Raw genomic sequence first — 11920 nt, forward strand, 5'->3', positions numbered from 1 at the left:
GCTCAAAAGTTTATATACTCCAAATGAAAATTGGTGTAGAGTAGTTGTTCCTATTCACAATGTAGTTGTGTAAGTGCTTATAGTATGACATGATTATAAATACCGAGGACAACAACATGGTTAAAGCTCTGATTCAATTAAAAGCTGAACTCCAGACAGAATGCGAAACCAACCACTGTAATACATACGTGGGAGGTGGGCTAACTGCTAAAGGATTTGTATTTTTCTCAATACAGTCCTGAGATTTAAGCTGGCCATAGATGGTTCTTTTTTTATTTCTTCCTTTACATTGGCTAAATTAATTCACACTTAATTAATTCACAATGAATTCACACGCAGGCTGAATTAAACTACAATGAGCAGATTCCTCCATCCACCTTGCTTCCTCCACCCAGGGCCAGCCTTTGAGGTGTGCGAGCTGTGCGGCCGCACAGGGCGCCATGGGCAATAGGGGCGCCGTGCGGCCATCACAGCTCGCAAATGATGAGGCCGCACAGCGGGAGGTAAGCGGCGACCGCGGCCTGGACTGGGTTAACACAGGCCGCGGCCGCCCGCTGCTTACCTCCTGCTGTGCGGCTGTACCTGTGTCTCCATTCTGAGTCCGGACTGCAGGGCTGAGCTGTGTATCCCACACACAGCTCAGCCTCAGAGATGCGAGAGGAGAGAGAGAGAGAGATCGTAAGCTCCTCCTCCTCCCACCCCTCTCCTCCTGGGTCTGTGGGGGGTCTCTGATGTAAGGGGGTCTCTAATGTAAAGGGGGCTCTGTGGGGGGGGTCTCTGATGTAAGGGGGTCTGCGGGGGGGGTCTCTGATGTAAAGGGGGCTCTGTGGGGGGTCTCTGATGTAAGGGGGGGTCTATGAGGGTCTCTGATGTAAGGGGGACTCTGTGGGGGGTCTCTGATGTAAGGGGGGCTCTGAGTGTCTCTGATGTAAGGGGGACTCTGTGGGGGTCTCTAATGTAAGGGGGGCTCTGTGGGCGTCTCTGATGTAAGCGGAGTCTGTGGGGGGGTCTATGATGTAAAGTGGGCTCTGTGGGGGGTCTCTGATGTAAGGGGGGGGGGTCTATGAGGGTCTCTGATGTAAGGGGGACTCTGTGGTAGTCTCTGATGTGAGGGGGGCTGTGAGGGTCTCTAAAGTAAGGGGGGCTCTGTGGGGGGTCTCTGATGTAAGGGGGGCTTTGTGAGGGTTTCTGATGTAAGGGGGGCTCTGTGAGGGTCTCTGATGTAAGGGTTCTGTGAGGGATCTCTGATGTAAGGGGTGCTCTGAGGGGGGGTCTCTGATGTAAGGGGGGCTCTGTGGGGGGTCTCTGATGTAAGGGGAGGCTCCGTGGGGGGGGTCTCTAATTTAAGGGGGGCTAAGTTATTAGTGAACATAAAAAAGTTCCAAGAAAAGTCCAATGAAGTGCCAAAAAGGTGCAATAAAATGTGCAAAAAAGCGCAAATAAATATTTATGGTGACAAAACTTCAACGGAAGGTGTGCGCCAAAAAAGCACCCTATGTGCTGCTTCCACCAATCACCCCAAACTGACTCACCAGACCTAAATAAAAGCCTATGTATTTTATGGAATCACGCTGTGTTGATTCATTTTTTGCACATTGTAGAGGTTATGAATATTTAATTGTTATTTATTTAGTAGTGGTATATGATATGTATACTGTAGTAGCCATGCAGATTTAATTAATAATTTAGCACTTTGCACTTTTTACAACAGAAACAGATTTGGGTGACATATTTATATATCATTTTAGGGTAAATACTATTTTTGCGCAAATTTTTTCCCTGTTTTTATCTTGCTGCTGCACCCACTTGCAGTCAATTAGCAGCAATTATACTCCTAAATAGTTTTTCAATAGATACAGCCATGTTTAGAGGGGCGAGAGGTGAGGATGGGAGGGGGGGCACCACAGGATTAGCTCTCACAGGGCGCCTGAACACCTAAGGCCAGCCCTGCCTCCACCCACCTCACTGCTGAGCCATTGAATTCTGACAGCAGGACTCTCCACTGTTAGATTACTTGGTTCACTGACTGCAGCCGCTGATCAAGAAAAATTTTCCAACACAACAGAAGGAAATCTAACATTCAACTTATGTTGAGCGGGAATGGCCACACATGATTCAAAATTCAGCTGGTGCCTGCTGAAACAGACAAATTTCAATCCATCTATGGCCAGCTTTACACAGCCCTGACAGATAGCAGAGCCCAATTGTTGACCTGATTTTCTTAACTACAATTAAACATCAAAGCTTGGACACCTTCAGGCTGTGATTGGACAGTAAATGAGCAGCAGCATCCTGATGAGATCAGCAGTTCTAATTTCTTTTCATTATATTATTTTTCTTTTGAACTTGAGACTGTTTCTCTCCTAGTGCTGCCCCTCCCGCTTCCAGATGGAGTTCTGTTGTGCCAAGATTACTGTGTTAAAGCGGTAGTATACTCCAAAAAAAAAAAAACCCTGCAAGACAAAGGCATAATGAGCTAGTATGCATCGCATACTAGCTCATTATGAAATACTTACCTTAAACGAAGCCCCGATACGGACCCCTCCGGGTTCGGCGGCTCCGGCACTGTGAGTGGCTGGTGCCGCGATGACGTCCCCCCGTGCATGCGCGCGGGGTTTTAACTTTCCAGCAACTTCCCGGCAAGGAACTCTGAAGGTCCGCTGGACCTTCAGAGCGCATGCGCTGCTAGCTGCATGCAGTGCAATTATCTCCTAAACCGTGCAGGTTTAGGAGATATTAATTGTACCTACAGGTAAGCCTTATTATAGGCTTACCTGTAGGTAAAAGTCGCAAAAATCGATATACTACTACTTTAATAAACACACAACTACAATAATTGGTGTTTTTATATCTGCTTGGGGTTCACCTTTAAGTTCTGACTTGCATAAATTCCTACAATCCCTTTTAGCTCTGTGAGTTAAAAAGCGAGGCTAGCTAGTATCCCCCCCCCCCCCCCCCACACACACACACACACACACCTGACCGTCCTGTCCCGTAATGTGGAATGCCAGCTAAAAAAGTTCAAGCTTGGGACAGAATGGGAAATAGTGGGAATGGTAAAAGCTTGTCACCTTTTATTGCTGGCTACGTGCCCACTGGGGAGTTTTCCTCCTACTTTCTGTCTTGTATACACCATCTTTGGGAAAGAAAGTGAGAAGAAACCTCTGAAATTGGGGAAAAGACAAAAAAAACACTTTCTGTCCCAGGGTGTCTACACTCACTCCTCTACAGTATCTATGGAGGGATCAACATGTTGGTCTTTGTTTATCTCCATTACATAGGAATGATAGAACTAGTCGTTAACAGAAAAAGATGAAGTTGTTTTTTTTTTCAGCTCACAGGAAGTTAAAATGACACTGCAGTTATTGGCAAGATCATCAGGTATTTTCTGTACTTGCTGAAAATGTTCTTAGCCTGAAAAAAGAAAAACAATGCAGCTGCCACATTTTAAAACTGGTAAGCTGCAACAGATTACATTTTTCGTTCTTGGCTTTATTTATCCTATAAGGTAACTTTACTTGCATATCAGTATGTGCAAGTGGAACATTTGTGTTTTCACTTGTATAATTACCATGTGAAAGAACCAAATGCTTTAGAATCTGCACAACTGTTTATGCACTTTATAACCTACATCTTGCTTCCTAACATTTGAAAGAGCAGCTCGGCTTTCAGTTTCAAATAGAGGAAAGATTCTCTTTAATCTGGTGTTGTAAATTTTTCCATAGAAGGGGCAGACATAGTATTTGGGAGAGGTAGATGCTAACTGATGATTTTAAACATCCAAAGAAATAGAACTTACAAGCATATCCAAAGATTAGACTCAAGGGTGTGAGAGCCATTTAGAGTACAACTGTACAGAAAAAAACGTGGGCTTCTATTACCGACCTCCTGAAAATTCTAGTTTATTTGTGTGACTGTGATTTTGAGTCACTGACCTAAAACAATCATTGAAGTCAGAGTGAAATTCCAAGTCTGGATAGTGATAAGAAATGTCCAGTCCAAACTCAGTCTGAACCCAGTTCAGCAGATATCATCACATTCCCACCAGCCTAATCAGCTGTGGGCATTGCCAACAGGCCCAACCAACCAGTAAATTCCCCTCCGAGCTGCACATAAACAATGACGTGGATATGGTCTTGACTTTATTGACCTAATATGGCCACATGGCCATATTTAGCAAATGTAACAAAAATAAAAACTGAAGCACCACACCACTGCTTGGGGGTTGGTCCAGATAGAGCTTTATTCTAATAAAAGTCAGAGGGGACAATTCAAAAGGTAGCCAATGAGTTTAGGAGGTCCAAGAATGCCCTTTTTATCATTATAAATCTTGAATCTCCAGAATGCATTGACTTCTTTTTGGATAGATCCCCCTGGAATTAAGTTGTATCTGGACCTCTTGGCAGTGGTGTGGCCCCTCAGTGTCCATTTTTGTTACATTGCAATAGAAGCCAAGGAGACTGTGGAGATCCTCTCTAGGGTGTAAAAGCTGCCTGCCCGGGACCAGATTATTGACATCAACACTCTAAAATGGCAGCACCAGTGAAATAACCCTATGGGTCCAGCACAATATTTCCACCTGCCTCAAATATTTAGTCAATGTCACTGACCTAATGTGGCCAAAATATTTCAATGACATCGGGAACACCTCACCCCTTTGTGTTCGTGCAGCTGCAGGGTGGGGAATGCTCTGGCTGCAGCTGATTGGGCCAATGGAGATGCAAACGTGACAGCTTCCCAATTGGGACCGAACCCTGCTTATCATTGGTTGTAGATCAATGATGAAAAAAGTGTTGGATCAGCAGAGGGAGAGGTTCGCCAACATGTTTTCTCAGTATAGATTTCCATTAAACGTTCCATTCAGCTTCTTTAGTAGCCATTATCATGTATTTGTGCTAAAAGCAGAGTTGCCGATAAATCTTTTTTTTTTTACATTTGCTATAGGGGAACGTTAATTTTATTTACTATGCAGTGTTTTGGAAATGACTCAGGAACTCCTGTAATATAAACTGTTTTCTTTTGGTGTCATAAATGATACATTTATTTGTTGATAACTCTTATTCAGTCCTGAACTTGACTTCCTCTTAGAAGCACGCAATCTGTATTGTGGCGCTCTCTGCTCAGGCAATGGTCAGTTTAGCGAACCTCAAGAGCCTGATGATAGATATGGAATCGGAAAAATTATTGTATAAAATGTGTTACTCTGTGAGAGGATCCGTCTGTGCTGGTACACATGGCTGTAATTTATTTTTATAAAAATAAGGTGTAATTTGCGGTGATAAATAAGGCAATCATTTTATATAAAAGATAACTATATCTAATGTCACATTAAAAAAATTGTTTTATTTGTAATAAACATTTTTGATTTTAAAAAAAAGTCTGGTCTTTTCTTATAACTTTTAATTATAAGTTTTTGTGGGATATTCTATTACAATGACATAAATGACTTTGTAGGAAAAGGTCCTGTTATCCATAGATACCCTAAAGGCCCTTGTAACCCAGTGCCATAGAAAGAGGAGCAGCATCAATATGCAGAAAAGATATACAGTGGTGAAAATAATTATTTGATCCCCTGCATATTTTGTAAGTTTGCCCACTTACAAAGAAATGAAGGGTCTATAATTGTTATCATAGGCATATTTTAAATGTTAGAGACAGAATATCAACCAAAAATCCAGAAAAAAACACGATACAAATGTTATAAATTGAGTTGCAGTTTAGTGAGTAAAATAAGTATTTGATTCCAAAGTACAATATGACATAGTACTTGGTGGAGAAACCCTTGTTGGCAAGCACAGAGGTAAGATGTTTCTTGTAGTTGGTTACAAGGTTTGCACACATCTCAGGAGGGATTTTGGTCCACTCTTCTTTACAGATCTTCTCTAAATCCTTAAGGTTTCTTGGCAACTTGAAGTTTCAACTCCCTCCATAGATTTTCTATAGGATTATGGTCTGGAGACTGGTCTTGCTTCACTATGGTCTGGAGACTGCCTAGGCCACTCATTTACCTAAATGTGCTTCTTCTTGAGCTACTCCTTTGTTGTCTTGGCTGTATGTTTTGGGTCATTGTCATGCTGAAAGACCCATCCATGACCCATCTTTAGTGTTCTGACTGAGGGCAGAAGTTTCTCATCCAAAATTTTACAATACATGGCCCCTTCCATTGGCCCCTCAATGTGGCAAAGTCGGCTTGTACCTTTAGCAGAGAAACAGCCCCAAAGCATAATGTTTCCACCTCCGTGCTTGACTGTAGGGATGGTGTTCTTAGAGTCATGGTCAGCATTTTTTTTCCTCCAAACACAGCGAGTCCTCCTCAAGAAGGCACAAGTACAGTCATGCAAATGAACATCTAAATGATTCAGAGATGGATTGGGAGAAGGTGCTGTGGTCAGATGAGATCAAAATTAAGCTCTTTGGCATTACCTCGAATCGCTGTGTTTAGAGGAAGAAAAATGCTGACTATTACTATACACTAATACAGAGAAGTGCAGTGAGGTCAGTGGCTGGTGAGGGACTGGCTAGTATCAGAGCAAGATACACACAGGTTACATATTCGCAAGTTACGTATTTGATTCTCATTATGTAGGCGATTGCAGTTCTACTACTTATACTCATTTAACAAAAATATTTACAAATGCTGTCCCTTTAAGCCCCCGTTCACATACACGCGACGCTACTTCGCACCGTGACCCCCGAGGTCGCGGTGCGAGTAGCGCGCCGCGACCTCGGAGCGGCCGCCACGGACTTCATAACATTGAAGTCTATGGCGGTCGCCTCCTGGTCGCCCCAAAGAAGCTCCGGACCCTTTTTCTAAGTCGGAGCGACTTGTGTCGCTCCTATTAGAACGGGTCCGCAGTTTCCCTATGGAAGGCGACCTGTGAGGCGACCAGGTCGCCTTAGTGTGAACGGGGGCTAAGAGTTTTTTCAGTCACCTTTTAGTTGATGCTGGAAACAATATTACTAGCAAAGATGACAATAAAGGTTGTAGAAAAAAATAAAACATGTCACTTTATTTTCTGAAGCCAGAAATATAACAGTAATAATTAATAAAAGGTTCAGGGTTAGTTACTAAAAGGTGAAATGCAGGAGAATTTAAAAGTTGTGGTAAAACAGTGTCCAACAAAAAATATATAATGTTTGGGGGTTCTGAGTAATTTTCTAGCAAAAATATGATTTTTACATGTAGAAGAGAAGTGTCAGAATTGGCCAGGGTGGCAAGTGGTTAATTACCATAATTACCATAAGTAAGTAATATACAAATAATTATTATATATTGTTTTAAAGATAATTTACTATAGTTTCAAAAACTGTACTCAAGCAAGTGGCTTAACCACTTAAGCCCCAGCCCTATTTCGGACACTTTTTGTTTACAAGTTAAAACCAGTATTTTTTCCTAGAAAACTACTTAGAACCCCCAAACATTATATATATTTTTTTAGCAAAGCCTCTGGAGAATAAAATATCGGTCATTGCAAAATTTTTTGTCACGTGGTATTTGCGCAGCGGTCTTTAAAACGCCATTTTTTTGGAAAAAATTTGAAAAATCACATTTCACTGCATTTAAAAAATACTAAACAGTAAAGTTAGCCCATTTTTTCTGTATATTGTGAAAGATGATGGCACGCCGAGTAAATAGATACCCAACATGTTACGGTTTAAAATTGCGCCCCCCCCCCCCCGTGGGATGGCGAAAAAACTACGGTCAATAGAGATCTCAATCGGCGACGCTTTAAATTTATTTAACGGTTACCAGTTTAGAGTTAGAGTGTAGCTCTTTTTTTTAAATTATTGCCCACGCTCTGGCGATCGCGGCGATACCTCACATGTGTGGTTTGAACAGCGATTTCATTCGCGGCTCGACTTGCGTTTACGTTTTTTTTTTTGTGCGCGAGCCAACGGTGATGGGGGCGGCTAAATTTTTTTTTTTTTTTCCTACTTATTTTTTCTTTTTTTTTTACTTTATTACAGTTTTTTTTTTAAAAAACGGCGTTTTTGCATACAGCTGTTTTTCAAATTTGCCGCCTTTTGCAGCACAGTAACCCGGAAGTGACGTCATGGACGCCGCCTCCGGGTTACGTCATCGGAGACCCGATCAATGCCGTTTCCGGCATTCATCGGGACTCCATCCAGCCGGCGGACGTGCCGGCTAGGTGCTCGGGGCTCCCGGTGGGACGGGAGCCCCCCGAGCAAAGCCACGGAAGGCGGCGGGAGGGGGGGGGACATCCCCTCCCGCTCACCCGGGTAACGATCGAGCGGCTCTTGAGCCGCATCGGTCGTTACCGACGGAAAGTCGACTGTCGGCTTCAAACCACGGTACCGGGTTGATGCCTCTAGCTAGAGGCATCATCCCGGTATAACCCCGCAAAGTTACCCGACGTACGGGTACGTTAGTATGCGGTAAGTGGTTAACGGACAAATTACTGCTGTTTGAAGTTATAACTTCAAACCAGTAATTTAACAGTAAATATATAAATAATAAATTATTATGTTTTAACATATAGCATAATAAATATATTATTTTGCTTGATTAAAAAAGTTCATTTTCAGCAGCAGATTCTCCCTATTAGTTGTATGAGAAAAACATGGGATTTTGGATAAACCTTATACCCATAAACCCATGTTTTTTCCTTGTAGGTAAGAGGGCTGGGCTGGAAGGGAGCATTTGTCTTTTAGACACATGCCCCCTTCTATGACACTGCAGTGAGAGGAGAGCCTCCACTGCAGCATTTTTATTGGACAGCTTGGACCAATGGTGCTTTACCATTGGTCAAAGGCTCCAAGCTGTCCATTGAGCTCAGTGCCTCTGACAAGAAATCAGAGGCACTGTGAGCTTATCCTCTCAGTCTGCTACCAACCGCGTATGCCAGCTTGTATTTAAACTGGCCGCCCTGTATGTAGCTTCTGACAGGCTGTGCAAGAACTGTGCCTCCCCTGACTGCACATCCCTGCCCTAATAACACCATTCCTACAGTCAAGCACGGAGGTGGAAACTTGATGCTTTGGGGCTGTTTCTCTGCTAAAAGGTACAGGCCAACTTTGCTGCATTGAGGGGCCAATGGATGGGGCAATGTATTGAAAAATTTTGGATGAGAACCTTCTTCTCTCAGCCAGAACACTGAAGATGGGTCTTTCAGCATGACAATGACCCAAAACATACCGCCAAATCAACAAAGGAGTGGCTCAAGAAGAAGCACATTAAGGTCATGGAGTGGCTTAGTCAGTCTCCAGGCCTTAATCCTATAGAAAATTTAGGGAGGGAGCTGAAACTTCGAGTTGCAAAGAGACAGCCAACAAAACCTAAGGAATTAGAGAAGATCTGTAAAGAAGAGTGGACCATAATCCCTCTTGAGATGTGTGCAAACCGGGTAACCAACTACAAGAAACATCTTACCTCTGTGCTTGCCAACAAGAGTTTCTCCACAAAGTACTAAGTCGTGTTTTGTTTTTTTACTCACTTGTATTTTTCTGGATTTTTGGTTGATATTTTGTCTCTATTATTTAAAATACACCTCTGCTAAAAATTATAGATCCTTTATTTCTTTGTAAGTGGGCAAACTTACAAAATCTGCAGGGGATCAAATAATTATTTTCCCCACTGTATATATACATTTTTAAATTTGCTTTGCCCATCTGTGTACATTTGTAAGTAAACCCACAGCAAAACTTGAAGTGTTATTAACCACTTGCCGACCACTCCAAATGAGATTTACTGCTACAGGGCAGCCGCCCTGTGCAGGATCACGTATACTGTATATACAGTGCCTTGCGAAAGTATTCGGCCCCCTTGAACTTTGCGTCCTTTTGCCACATTTCAGGCTTCAAACATAAAGATATAAAACTGTAATTTTTTGTGAAGAATGAAAAAAAGTGGGACACAATCATGAAGTGGAACGAAATTTATTGGATATTTCAAACTTTTTTAACAAATAAAAAACTGAAAAATTGGGCGTGCAAAAATTATTCAGCCCCCTTAAGTTAATACTTTGTAGCGCCGCCTTTTGCTAGGATTACAGCTGTAAGTCGCTTGGGGTATGTCTCTATCAGTTTTGCACATCGAGAGACTGAAATTTTTGCCCATTCCTCCTTGCAAAACAGCTCAAGCTCAGTGAGGTTGGATGGAGAGTGTTTGTGAACAGCAGTTTTCAGTTCTTTCCACAGATTCTCAATTGGATTCAGGTCTGGACTTTGACTTGGCCATTCTAACACCTGGATATGTTTATTTGTGAACCATTCCATTGTAGATTTTGCTTTATGTTTTGGATCATTGTCTTGTTGGAAGACAAATCTCCGTCCCAGTCTCAGGTCTTTTGCAGACTCCATCAGGTTTTCTTCCAGAATGGTCCTGTATTTGGCTCCATCCATCTTCCTATCAATTTTAACCATCTTCCCTGTCCCTGCTGAAGAAAAGCAGGCCCAAACCATGATGCTGCCACCACCATGTTTGACAGTGGGGATGGTGTGTTCAGGGTGATGAGCTGTGTTGCTTTTACGCCAAACATAACGTTTTGCATTGTTGCCAAAAAACGGAATTTTTGTAAAATCTTACCGTAAAACTCCTTTCTCTGAGTCCTCTGACAGTCGCCGCCCACTCATACAGTCTTCACCAATGGGTATTGACCTCTTATCCATAGGAGCAAGCTAGGCATAAGACTTGTTAAAAACAAACTAATCTACATAGACACACCTATGGGGGCTGTCCCACTGGTCCAATACCCCCCTGCTATCAGCCATCCCAACTCAGTTTGGTAGCAAGCAGTTAAAGTCCAAAGAACCCCAAATAGAGGGGCGGGGTGGGGCGGCGACTGTCAGAGGACTCAGAGAAAGGAATTTTACGGTAAAATTTTACAAAAATTCAGTTTTCTCTTACGTCCTCTGACAGTCGCCGCCCACTCATACAGTCTTCACCAATGGGATGTCCCAAAGCTGTGTAGACATGAGGGGTGGAAAAACGCAACCATCAGAAAGGCAACGCAGCACCCACATCAGAGAAAGGAACCTTACATGAGCAGAAAGGTATCCTCTGGATAATAAAAAAGCTCAACTGGAGCAACAACCCAGGAAAGCAAACATAAAAACAAGGGGAAAACAACCCCAACAATCAGGGACCCGCAAAACCAAGGTCCCCTTAAGGTACTGCCGCACAGAGAACTTTGCGGCCAAAGGAGGCATCAGCTAATGCCAGAACATCAAGTTTGTAGAACTTTGAAAATGTGTGCACTGACGACCAAGTCGCAGCCTTGCACACCTGGGCCACCGAAGCCTGATGCCGGAAGGCCCATGACGCACTCACTGCTCTGGTAGAGTGCGCCTTAACAGGGAAGGGTGGAACCCGCTCCCTAATCTAATAGGCCTGTACAATCGTCTGTCTGATCCATTTTGAGATGGTCGCCGCAGACGCAGCCATACCCTTCCGAGGACCCTCAGGAAGGACAAAAAGAGAATCCGACTTCCGAAAGGATTCAGTGGACGACAGGTAAACCCCGATCGCCCGGACAACATCCAAGGAATGTAAGGCAACCTCCTTAGGATGTTTAGGATTCGCACAAAGCGAAGGCAAAACAATGTCTTCATTAAGGTGGAAATCAGACACCACCTTTGGAAGAAAGGACTGGTTTGGTCGCAAGACCACCTTATCCCTATGAACCACCAGGTAAGGGGAGCGGCAAGACAAGGCCGCTAACTCCGAAACTCTAAGTGCAGAAGTGATCGCCACCAGAAAGGCAACCTTTTTTGACAGTAGAGGCAAAGAAATCTCCCCGATGTTTTCAAAACGGACAGAACCAAGTTCAAGTCCCAAGGAGGTAGAGGCGCCCTCTGAGGAGGGGCCAAGTGATGCACACCTTGAATAAAGGTGCGGATCAAAGAGTTAGACGCCACTGGGCGCTGAAAAAGGACCGCCAGTGCAGGCAACTGGCCCTTA

The sequence above is a fragment of the Pelophylax lessonae genome, assembly GCF_965119305.1.
Source record: "Pelophylax lessonae genome assembly, chromosome: 1".
NCBI classification, from domain to species: domain Eukaryota; kingdom Metazoa; phylum Chordata; class Amphibia; order Anura; family Ranidae; genus Pelophylax; species Pelophylax lessonae.